The sequence below is a fragment of the Carcharodon carcharias genome, chromosome 1 (genome assembly GCF_017639515.1).
Source record: "Carcharodon carcharias isolate sCarCar2 chromosome 1, sCarCar2.pri, whole genome shotgun sequence".
Taxonomy (NCBI): Eukaryota; Metazoa; Chordata; class Chondrichthyes; order Lamniformes; family Lamnidae; genus Carcharodon; species Carcharodon carcharias.
The window spans coordinates 185,686,947-185,699,988 of NC_054467.1; the positions used below are offsets into that span (position 1 = coordinate 185,686,947).

The window sequence follows — 13,042 nt, forward strand, 5'->3', positions numbered from 1 at the left end:
CCATATTACACAAATTGTATTTATTTACATGTTTCTCATTTTGTTTGACAGTACTGTCTCCCTTTCTTTTCCACTTTCCTCAAGTCACTGGTTCTACTGCAGTATTTGGGTGAAGCCAATTTTCCAGTACCCCACACAATTAGTTATTCTCATATGAAAGCTTAGACAATGCATGTTACCAAGCTATTTAACCATGATGGATCTAATTCTTATTCAGTGCCCACATAGGAACACCTGTACCTTCCTGAAGGGGTTATTAGATAATAATCTAATTAATAACCTGACAGATTATTCCCCTCACCACTTATTAGTCCAAGGCACTGTAATGTTCCAACTACTGCTCCAGCTGACATATGCCGCCTCAGCAGAAAGTATTCATTGTTATGTACCTTACTATACTGTTAGGGAATGTTGAACCTTCCATTTCCATATTTGTTTAATAACTTTTCTTAGTTTTTACAGAAGAAGGGGAGGATTTCAATGGTAAATTTGTTTTTGGGTAGTGAATGCAATTGCTAAACTAATGGATCAATGCATACTATGTGGCTATGAAATTCCTCTTGTTTATTTGAATGGTTTAACATCTTGGTTAAGATAGCGAGCAGAAGTGGATCACTCAGATTCATTCACCCACCAGTATCACCAACAGTAATTTCTAAGCTGTAAGAGAATAAAAATGAGCAATGTTAGGGAGATGAGTATAGTGCAGAGAATGTTGCCATCAAATGGTAAACTAGATTAGGATTACATTCTCTGTTTCTCCAGAGATGACAGCGGATAAAGACATTAGAACTACCTGAAACCAAATCACAATAATAGAATATTTCAAACTGAACCCATTTATTTCAAACATCTTTCTCAGGTATCAACGCGAGAGAAAGTAAGTTGAGATTTATTGTGCATTAACCAGCAAATGGTGTTAAAATGATTAATTACTGATACAAATTGTAGTTGAGTACAGGAGTGCTCTATGACTTGACAGTACTAAGATATCTTGATTATGATGTACACTTGATCACAGTGACCTTCCTGGATGTTGAAACAAACCAGATGTGCTAATTTCAAAATGTTCTTACACAATATTGCATAATCAAGGAATATTATTCATTCACTGAAGTGGGATGGAGGAATTCCCCTGAAGTACTCCCACCTTGGCTCCAAAAATAAATCTTAGGATACTGCTTCTGAAACATTTCCCCTTGTGACCCCATTTTAATGCCTCAAATTTCATGTGACCCTGGTGTGAAAATTTGGGGGTATGAGAATTGTTGTCGGGGTGGGGGGGAGGTGTGGGGGGCAGGCTTCAGTTATTGAGCAGCATGGGAATGGCAAAGGCATTGAGCATGCCCCATTTCCCCCTCTTTCTCCTCCCATCACTCCTTCCTTCGCTGCCCATCACCCTCTGCTTCACCCTCCACCACCCCCCACCTTCAACCCTCATCTCCCCCTCCTTTAGCCCGCCATCTCCCTCTCCTTCACTCCCCAACTCCCCTGCTTCACCCCCCCAAATCCCCCTCCTTCACCCCCTTCCCCATCTCTCTCGTGGGGGAGTTGATGAAAAGGCAGGGCTTCTCAAAAGAAAAACAAACATTGATCTGTTCACAGGTCTTTTTTAACAACAGCAATTGGGCCTCACATAGCAATCCATTAGGACACCCCTGCCAATAGAAAAAAATGTGAGGATTTAAAGGGGCCTCCCAACTTTCAGAAATAAAGGGGAGCTCGTGACTTCAAAATCGCATCTTTCAATCCCACTAGGGGTTGTGACCCACAGTTTGGGAAGCCCTGTCTTAGAATCTATGTAAGGGAATAGCATCGGAGTGTTTCATGCATTTGTGTAACATTGATTAGCCTGCATTTTTAACAGTATGTTTTGTTATTCTGTGAACTGGAGAACATGGACTCAGGTTTGGAAGAGGGAACATTAAACATCCAGTTAAGATTCATTTTAACAGAGGTTGACAAAAGTGTAGAACAGGTGGTCCAGGGAGGCAGTAAGTGGGCTGAAGACTCCAGCCAACCATTAACATAATAAAATATGTATTTTGATCACAATGTCTAGAAATTTGAACTACTGCGGGTGAAAAGGAGCATTCTGTAGGGCTATTTACCAGGCCCTAACGATGCCTGAAACCCATCTGGCCCCATATTGGATAGGATAATTTTTCAGGTGTTCCTGATGGTTGCTTTAAATAGTCTTTAGGCTGCTCACCACAGGAGGGCCTAACACTTCTTGAGGGATCCTGTCCCAAAGTTGGGCTACCCTGATCATTTAGGATAACCAGGTCTGCATGTGTCTTTAAAAGGAGTGCAGGAGGCCGCCACTGAAATGGTAAGTTAGTTAAAACATTTCTATGGAAATGTGGAGCCAGCAGGAGTAGGCCTGTTCCTCCCAGCTGTACAGCAGCCTAAAGATGCCAGCCTCCACTTGGCCTCCTTACAATTGCCTCCTCTTCTAAGGGATGGTGCAGCAGCCCGAAATTGCTATTCATTTTGCAGGAAGCTACCTGGAGGCAGGCAGAGTTTCACAGTGGGGTGACCTAATGCATACCGCAATGAACTGCCAGTATTTATAGACTAATTCCTGTTTTCTGGCTGTTAATTTTACAAATGACCCCCTCTACCCCCATATATTTTCACAGTATGAATATTCAAAAGGGATCAGTCAATTAGAAGTTCTGATTCTTTTGTAACATTGGTTTTTTTAATGAGTACTTTTCCAAAACATGCCCCAAAATTTGTTCTCAAATGCCCTGAGTTATTGACCTGTACAGTAAACCTGTAAGGATTCGATTTCAAATAGACAGTTTTAAACTCATTTTCTCTCTTTTTATTGTACTTCATTAGTTGCTAGTTATCGTTGTAAGGGTTGGTTCAGTCAGTCTCACTAAGAGGTTCAGAGGCTTATACGGTTGAACAGTAGTGTTTATTGGTAACACATAGGGTGGAATCATCCGGTCCTGGTGGTGTTGGGCGCCATGGCAAGCAGGGGGGTATGATTAGGCGTGAGGGATAGGAATCAGTTTCGCACAGGCGTGAAAGCACAGCAGGATCATCCGATGGTGTTCACCATGGTGGAATGCAAATCCCGCTGGAGGCTGGCGTGAGCCCATTTTGCGTCCCGGTAATGGGACGTAAAGTACGGTCTGGCCAGAATTGTCCCCCTGATTTACTGTTACACCAGTGGGAAAACATGCCGGCCCAGAACATGCCTGCACAAGTGTGATGTGCAAAAGTCAGGACTTACTATTAGGGCCTTGCTCAGATCGCAGACATTCACGGAGAAAAAGATGCTGGAGCCCTACAGCTACCAGACCTTGGAGGAACACATGCATCGAATGCTGGGTGGATTCTCGTGAACATGACTCCACCCTGAAGCAGTTCATGGAAGGTGGGAGATCTCTGTTGATGCTTTGGTTCTGCTTCAAAACATCATGGTTTGGCCATGGGCAGCTGTGGATGATTGGTGAGGTGTAGGAGAGGAACGACTAGCTGTGAGTGGGAGTGGAAGGTATACCGGGGGGGTGGGGTGGGAGAGGAAGGTATACCAGGGTGTGGGGGGCTGAGGGTGAGAGAGGAAGGTCCAGGTTTGACTGGGAGAGGAAGGTGTACCGGAGGGGGAGGGGAGGCTCTGAGGGTGTGGGAGAGGAACAAAGGTGTTGGTGCGGGTGGTGGGGGGAGCGGTTGTGGGGGGGGGGGGAATGAAGGTGTAGTGGGGTTGAGGTTAGGAGTGGGGGACCAAGGTGTGGTGGGGAATATGGGGGAGTAGCATGTAATGGGCAGCAATTGGGGAGGTAGGTGTAATGGGGGAGGAAGGTGTAAGGGAGGGAGTTCAGAGGGGGGAGCGGGTTCAGAGGGGTGAAGGTGTCGGGGGGGGTAGAGGGAGTAAAGCTGGAGGAGTGAGTAAGGGTGGAGGAGGGAGTAGGGGGGTTGCCCAGGTGAACATGCAAGGGAGGGGTCTGTGGAATTAATGATTGCCTCCTGGGGAGCGAATTGAGGGTGGGTGTCGTCGGAGAGAATGGTGAACATGAAAGGGGGCAGAGTGAGCTGGAAGGGTGGGGACTGCATTGGTAGAGGTAGAAGGGACGCGAGGGCGGTGGCTGGGGTCTTGGAGGCAGAGACCTGGAGGTGGGAAGGAGGAGGTCGGGGTGGTCAATGTGGATGGGGGTGAGATTCTGGAAGGAGATCCTGTGGTCAGAGCAGGGGTAGAAGACATTGTGGCGGCCGTTCACTGCATCCAGAAAGGTGTCAATAAATCTGTGGGTTGCTGTCTTCTTTGCTTTCGGGACCATCTGTTGCCTGGAACAGTCCTGACCTGTAGGCATGAAGTAGACAGCACTTTGGTGCACTTTAAATATGGTACCCGGAGTGAGGAAGCATTGAGATCATGGCGTGGCTTTGAGTTGAAATTGTATTATTCTATGTTTCTGGCACTTGATTATCTCCATCTGATTCACTTAAATGAAAAGTAGGAGGTTTGCCTTGAGGGATGTGGAGGAGACTCCTCCTGTTCTGCCTGGTCGTGCCTGCTGGGGTAAGTATCAGGTATGACCTTAGTTGATCATTGTCTCTCCACACAATGACGCTCTCTCTTTTGCAGTCACTGATCCAAACCTTGTCACCCTTGTGTAACTGGGGCAGGTTTCTAGTGCAGTATCTCTTATTGCAGGCAGAAGCCTGCCACTGTCTATAGGAATGTTCATGGTCCTGAACCTTTTGGTAATCCTTGACTGCTAACCCTGGGATTAATTCCTATAGCAGCATTGGGAGTTGAGTGCGTAGTTTCCTGCCCAACAGCCACTCCGATGAAGCCAATCCACATTACAACAGGGTGTATCTACATGTTAAAGGCGCCATTAGGAATTCTTTGTTTTTTCAAAAGGGTTTCAATGGTGTGGATGTCTCATTCTGCCTTACAATTAGATTGTGGCTACCTTGGGGAGCTGGTACGGTGTTAAAAGCCATAATTGATGGCAAATTGAGTGAAGCATTCATTTGCAAATTACGGGCCAATATTGGACACCACCTAGTCTGGGATGCCATAGCTCACAAATACTTCCTTCAAGGACCTAACGACTGCCTCTGTGGTCATGGTCATGGCTTCACTTCGACCCATCAGAAGAAACAGTCAACCACGATGAGGAAGGACCTGTGATGAAACACAAATAAATCCATTCCCAACTATTCTCACAGCCTGGAAGGGAACTGTGTGGGGATAAGGTTTATGCAGTGTGTATACTTGGCAGTTTGAGATAATTTCTTCAAATTCCCTTGATTTCCCCAGCCACCACACTGCAAACTGGGCCCGCATTCTGCACTTTACAATAACCAGATTGCCTTGGTGGATTTGTTGGAGCATCTCCGGCCAAAGGGAGAATGGAACAACCAACTGCTCGATATATACTAACAGGTCATCTATTACAGTGCAGTGTTTCTGCTGTTCAAAACAAATTTTCATGATGTTGCTACCCTTGTTGACAGTAATGACAGATGTGGACACACTCCTCATCTTGTTGTTGTTGTTTATTGACAGAAGCCTAGTTGAAGTCTCTTTTATTTTGGGTAAAAGCAGTGAAGGCAAATAATTTTGGTGAGTGAATAAAACTTTTAACCTAATAGTGCAACATGTGGAGTAGCAGGGCTAATCAAACTACGCACTCCTCCCATCCCACTCATGACATCTTAAATTAAAGTAGGTATTGAAGGATTTCGGAAGATCTTCAAACTTATCTGATGATTAATTTATTCCTTGTCCCGCAATAATGACATCAGCTAACGGACTTACTGAGTACAATAGTGTATTCACTTATTCAGCCTCATGTCTTCTAATTGAACCCTGTCGTGTATCTTGAAAATCTTTTTCACTAAAGCCCCCAATTCTGTCTGTGCCTGGTATCAGCCCCAGTTAATCTGCTAAGGTTGATTTATTATCCATGGTTGCTTTTCAGTTCAGGGAAATACAGCTTTAAATGCTGTTTCGTTTTTAAAGCTGGAGCTGTAGTAACCATTTTATCAAAACTTCTTCTCACATTTGTTGGTTTTGGCAGGCTTCCGTGACCTCAAAGGGATAGATTTCTTGCAGCAAATTTTAAAATCAAGGATTTGGGCCCTTTAGAATATTTTCTGAGTATGTTTTGACGATTAAAAGGTGATTCCCGGCTTTGGCTGAGTTTTTATAACTTTGTTTTTGTTTCAACAGAGCTCAGCTGCCACATGGTATGGCAGTGGCTCTGAACCCTGGGTGGCCGTGGTGATTAATGACATGGACTGCTTTGACTGATTAATGGCCTGAAGAATTGTAAAGGCTAGCTCAGCCTTAGAACGTAATTTTTGCTCACCCTTGCTAGGTCCTTTGTCTCTGCAATCCATGAGGATTCACCATGGACCTCCAAGTGTTCTGGTGGAGTCCTTTAGCTGCACATTCGATTTTTCTTCTGCCATTCAGCTTCCATGTTTGCAGTGGGGCTTTTTTTTAGGCAATCTCTGGCTGTGTCTTTAGCGCAGGTGCACTTCAGTCAGGTCAGGATGCTGTTCCTTTAGTTTTACAGACACCAGGATCCTTCACCAGCTTCTTCTGTTCTGGGTTCATTCATAAGCTGTTACTGTGTTGTAAGGGTTTGTTCAGTCAGTCTCACTAAGCCTTGTAAGATTGAACAGTAACTGTTTATTGGTAACACATAACCATTAGCCATATGTACAAATTATAGCCCAAACTAAGAGCTAACTCCATGCTGACTTCTTCTTGATTCTCTCCATACAACTCTGTCTCCTGTCTACTGTCATGTGTCCCTGTACATCATACAGTGGGCAGTACTGTTCTTCAGTCGCACATTAACCCTTGCTACGCTGAACAACGTTATATTATAGTTATCGTGTATTAAAGGTACAGAAAGAGAAACTAATGCTTGCTGATTTCCTAACAATTATTTGACTCTAATCTAACTGGTTATTCAAATCTATCAACATTACCTGTGATATATCTTATTCTTGAAAGCGTCTCACAGCAACAGAGCTCCACTGAGGAAAGGGTACTGGAAATATCAATTCTCCTCCTCCTAGGGTACCGTTGCAGTTAAGTCTGAAGATTCTATTGTATCACACAGCTTGCTGAAGGAGGCATTATAGTTACAGTACAAGTAAAAGACAGGAAATGGGGGGAATTTTACGTGCATAATTCCTATAGTCCTTCAGTTGAGAAATTGAAGCTGAGAAGGAGAAAGAATAGTCCAGCAGAATATAATTAAAAAAGGACCTGAAATAATGCTTGAAACAAATATAGGCAGTTCTAAATAACAGGTAGAAGAATGATTTTAGAGATTGATTGGATAACAAAAGTGGTTTACTACAATAAAAAGCGACACTGAAATATTTTGGTAGAATGCCCAGAATCAATGATTTGAGCCTTAAGGCATTTTAACATAAAGTGAATTCCTTGAACTGCCAAATTTAAATTGATCTTTCTATTGGCTGTTCTCAGTCTTCTACCATGATCATGCATCAGTGTCCACAGATCAACTGGGGAGAGTAGTAACATGCGCATGTCATATTCTTAATCCTCAGGCTTCAGATCTGTTTCTTGGAGTCTTCATTCCACCAGCCTGTCTTTGAGCTCCTTATGCGTAAAAAAAATTGCTGTGCTGCTAACATCCAGTCCTGCTCCTACTGTCATTCATTCTGCTCTCTAAGTATGCCAAAAAGTAAATGGGGCCTTCTGTGCAGCAAGTTGATCAATGTCCTACCTTTCTAGCTATGTTTGGGGATCATTTTATGAAACATGGCAACAGCAGGTGGCTTTGTTAAATCCATCTGTATAACGTGTTTTCGACAGATTGTTCAATTTTGAAATTTTGAATTAACATTTTCTCATTCCATAGCTTTCCAGTGAACCCTGTCCCCTCTAGGATCTGGCTACTGTTCTTTTTTCAATAAGCAGCCCTTGCAGTGTTTTGTGATCTGAGGATAATCAGGGAATTTACTTGCAGTAATCTTCTTCCTGGATTAAATGTAGTCCTCAGATACACAACCAAAACTCAGTTTGCATTGGAGAATATTAAATAAAAGCAAGAGCTTTTATATTAGATTGCATTTTTTAACATATTTGTTTACAATTAAATTTAAATATGAAGCACAACAATGATTCTACTTCCTTAAAGTGGAGGAAAAATACATGCAAGATGAGCCAAGGCCATATTATTTTTTATTCATTCAGTCTCAGGATGGAGGCATTGCTGGCAAGGGCTGTATTTATTTGCCATCCCTAGTTGTCCTTGAGAAGGTGGTAGTTCCCCACCATCTTGAACTGCTGCAATCTGTCTGTTGCAGGTACAACCACAGTGTTATTAGACAGAGATATCCAGAATTTTGACTCAACAACTATAAAGGAACAGTACATTATTTCCAGGATGATATGAAACTTGTGGGGGAGCTTGCAGCTAGTGGTGTTCCCATGCACTTGCTATTTTTGACTTTCTAGGTGATTTGGAAGCTGCTGGTAAAGATGCCTTAGCAAGATGCTGCTGTTCATCTTGATTCAGCGGCCTGGACCAGTAGCAGAGTGAGTGAATGTTTAAGGTGGTGGATGGGGTTCATTCAAGTTGCTTTGTCCAGAATGTTGTTGAGAGGGTAGGGTGGCGGGTGGGTGGGTGAGGGGGTAGTGTGACAGTTAAATGAGTGAGGAGGTATAGGACATAGGAACAATGGCGCTGGAGGAGGCCATTTGGCCAGTCCAGCCTGCTCCGCCATTCAATTAAATCATGGCTGATCTTCTACCTCAATGTCATTTTGCCACTCTATCCCCATATCCCTTGATATCATTAGTATCCAGAAATCTATTGATTCCTATCTTGAACCTGCTCAAAGATTGAGCTTCCACAGCCCTCTGGAATAGAGAATTCCAAAGATTCACTACCCTCTTAGTGAAAAAATTCTTCCTCATCTCAGTGTTAAATGACCCGGCCCTTATTCTGAGACTTTGTACCCTGGTTCTAGACTCACCAGCAAGGGAATCACCGTATCTATGTCTACATTGCCAGAACCTGTAAGAAGTTTGAGTTTCAATGAGATCACTTCTCATTCCTCAATCTATCCCCGTAGACAATCTCGCCATCCCAGAGATTAGTTTGGTGAACCTCCATTGCACTCTCTCTATGGCAATTATATCCTTCCTTAGATAAGGAGACCAAAATTGTACACAATACTCAAGGTGCGATCTCATCAAGGCTCTATAAAACTGCAGCAAGACATCTTTACACCTGTACTCACGTCTCTTTGCAATGAAGACCAACATACCATTTACCTAATTGCTTACTGCATCTGCCTGCTAGCATTTAGTGACTCATGAACAAGGACACCCAGTCCCTTTGGTCTTCCCAATCTCTCACCATTTAAGAAATATTCTGCCTTTCTGTTTTTTCTACCAAACACTTATTCACAATACATTCCATCTGCCATGTTCTTGCCCATTCACATAGCTTTTCCAAGTCCCCCAAAGTCTCTTTGCATCCTCATCACAACTTACATTCCCAACTAGTTTTGTGCCATCAGCAAAATTGGAAATATTACATTTGGTCCCTTCATCAAAATCATTTATATAGATCATGAACAGCTGTGTCCCCAGCATTGACCCTTGCAGTACCCCACTACTAATAGCCTACCATCTGAAGAATGACTCATTTAGTCCTACTCTCTGTTTTCTGTCTGTTAACCAATTCTCAATCCATGCTGGTATATTACCCCCAATTTTATGTGCTCTAATCTTGTTTACTAACCTCCGGTGTGGGACTTTATCAAAACCCTTCTGAAAATCCAAACACACCACACCTACTGGTTCTCCTTTATCTATGCTACAAGTAACAAAAACTTCACCAGGCTTGTCAAACATGGTTTCCCTTTCATAAATCTGACTCTGCCCAATCATAAAATTATTTTCTAAGTATCTAATTATCACATCCTTTTGTTATGATTCCAGTTGATGTCACCACTGGTCAAGCCAGTCCTCAGGGTGGAACCCGGCTTGACAGATCCCAACTTTTATATTTTTGTTTAGATACCTGTTGAGCAGCTACTGAACAAGCATCAGCTGATGAACTTTTAACAAAAGTATAAAACAATTATTAAACAAGAAAAAATGAACAATCTTACAATACTCTTTCACCCACAACTATACCTTTACAGATTTATAAGGATAGCACAAGTTACAAAATCTATCTTATGCTCTAATGTTCACAGTAAGTACACAATCCGTGTAAACCAATAGGCAACCTGTGGCCAGGCATCCTACACACTGAAACTAGGTAACAGTTGCCACCCCAAACAAATGCTATGGGTCCCTCATTAACTCCCCCCAGACGCTTATCACACCGTGAACCAACTGGTCTCACTGAACTCCGACTTTCACACAAGGTTTTCCAGTCTCCCTCGTGAAGAACTCACTTTGGAATATTCTCCCAAATGATGCTTCCTCAGAAATGCTTTCCACAAGGGTCCACCTCCAGGGTTTCAACTCTCCTTCTGATGTTCCTCTCCCCTGGATCGCCACATGCATTCAAGCTTTCACACACTCTCTCTCATATGTTCAGCCATGCCAACAGAACACCACTGCTTCAGATGCCCATAGCAAGGAGTTACAGACCTTCAGCTGTCTCCTTGTATGTTGGTGGGTAAGTGGGTGAGAGGGTAGAGTGGCAGGTGGGTGGGTGAGGGGGTGGGTAACGTGGGTCAAGGGGTCTGGGGTACTTGAGTCAGGAAGGCTAGTTAGATCAGGTGTCAAGGGGTGGGGGAGCGGTCCAGTGGGAGTCAAGGGGTGGTTAGTGGTATAGTTACCCAGTATTTAGAATTGGTTTTAATCCTTCTAACTTTTTCTGGGTAACTATTCTCCTGAGAGAGTTGGAACCATCTGAAGTCTCCAACTTAACTCAGAGTTTCAAAGGGTTCCAGAAGTAAGGGAATTGCCTATTGGAAGTTTAAACGTCTTGGGCAATTCCCACGTAGTCAGTAGGTGTGGACTTCTGAGGGATTCCCCCAATGCATCTTGGGGCGGGATACCTCCGCAGTACGACTATCCGGAGATTGGAAGTTCTGGGCCATTCTCTAACATCTGCCTTTGTTCTTTGGTGAATTTAAATTTATGTCCACTGGCTTGATAGCTAGTAATAAAAGGAAATTTATGTCCTCTTATTGCTAGCTATCAAGTCAGTAGAAATAGTTTACCTTATCAAAACCCATCGCTATTTTAATCATCTCTTAGCCTTCTAGTTCAACTGAAAAGAACTCCCAAGATAAAAGCAAAAAACTGCGGATGCTCCTCACAACTAAAAGCTATCATTGCTGGTAGGAGAGGAAATTCAGTTTACGGGTGGTTTAATCTTGGACGAATTGGAGTTTATGGAGGGTGAATGATGGAAGACCAACAAGGGTAACTCGGAGTAATCTAGTCTGGAAGTGATGCATGTCTTTCTAGTGCTTTCAATAGTGCAGGAGCTAAAAAGGATAATCAGCTAAATAAATACACTAAGGTAATGAAAAAATTATTTGATGGAACTGTTGTCAGGATAAGGCAAATGCATCAAAAAGAAGCCATTCCCCAACTTCTGAATTGCATTGGAAATCTAAGTACTAAATTGATGCTGATAACAATGATGAGGGGCAGCTTAGGTCTGCTGAAAAACTTTCTGAACAACTGGTATTTCCAAACAACAAATTTCCAGACAGGAGAGGTTACGATTTATATATATTGAGCACTTTCCAACCTCAGCCAGGGCACAGCTTAAATTGCAATCGGAGCTTCCAGTAGTAAATGAAGCTCTCTCATTTCCACCATTTTCTGTTTTTATTTCTATTCCAAGTGTTCACAGATTTCCTTTATTTTCTTTATTTTTTCCCAGTTTCTTTTCAATTATTCATTGCAGTTAAACAAACTTCTAAGGGAAACGTTAATTCCATTATTTTAGGTGCAAAGCAAGTAATTCTGGATATTGAATTCACCGATGAGGTTTGTCATTTAAAACTGATTCACCAAAAGAATATACTAAATGAGATGTAAATATTTTGAAATCCTCATGGAGACCAACTGTGCACTCCCCCATTGCTCAGCTGTCAATTCTGGCATTCCAGCCTGCCAGCTGTATAGGTGAAGAAGAAAACCCATCTGAATTCTTCATGAACCAGGTTCTCATTTTGCTCATCTTTTTATAAAATATAATCATAGAATGGTTGCAGCAGAGAAGGAGGCCATTCAGCCCTTTGTGCTTGTGCTAGTTATCTGCAAGAACAACTCAGCAGGTCCCACTTCACCTATATTCCCTTTCCAATTCGAATTTGAAAGCCGTTCTTGAATCTGCATCCATCACACACTCAAAGTGCATTCCAGATTCTAATCATTCACTGCGTACAATATTTTTTCCTCATGTCACCTTTTGCTCTTTTGCTATTCACCTTAAATTGGTGTCATAGGAACACAAGATGTAGGAGCAGGAAGAGATCATGTAGCCCTTCAATCCCACTCTGCATTCAATAAGGTCATGGCTGATCTGGTTGTGGTCTCAGCTCCCCTTTCCTGTCTGCTCCTCATAACCCTTGACTCTCTTATCTATCAAAAATCTAATTAACTCAGCTGTGGATAAATTTCAATGACCCAGCCTCTGCTTTCTGGGTAAGAGAATTCCACATACTTATGACCCTCTGAGAGAAAAAAAAATCTCTTCATCTCCATCTTAAAAGGACTGTTCTCATTTCTAGTCTCCCTCACAAGAGGGACAATCCTCCCAGTATCCACCCGATCAAATCCTCTCAGGATCTCTTCTGTTTCATTGAGATTACCTTTCATTCTTCTAAACACCAATGGGTATAGGCCTAACCTGTCAACTTTTCTCCAAAATGTAAGCCCTTCATCCGAGGAATGAGCTGGGTGAACATTCTCTGAACTGCTTCTAATGCATTTATAGCCTTTTTCAAATAGAGACCAAACTATACACAGTTTTCCAGATGTGGTCTCACCAAGGCCCTGTGCAGCTGCAATAAAACTTCCCTACTTTTATATAATATG

The 13,042-nt window shown here is 42.7% G+C and overlaps 1 protein-coding gene across 1 annotated transcript in view; it reads left to right on the forward strand.

Moving 5' to 3' along the window:
- LOC121279876 (potassium/sodium hyperpolarization-activated cyclic nucleotide-gated channel 1-like) overlaps positions 1 to 13,042 on the forward strand; it is a 315,234-nt gene that overhangs the window by 150,441 nt on the left and 151,751 nt on the right. The gene's annotated exons all lie outside the window — the stretch shown is intronic.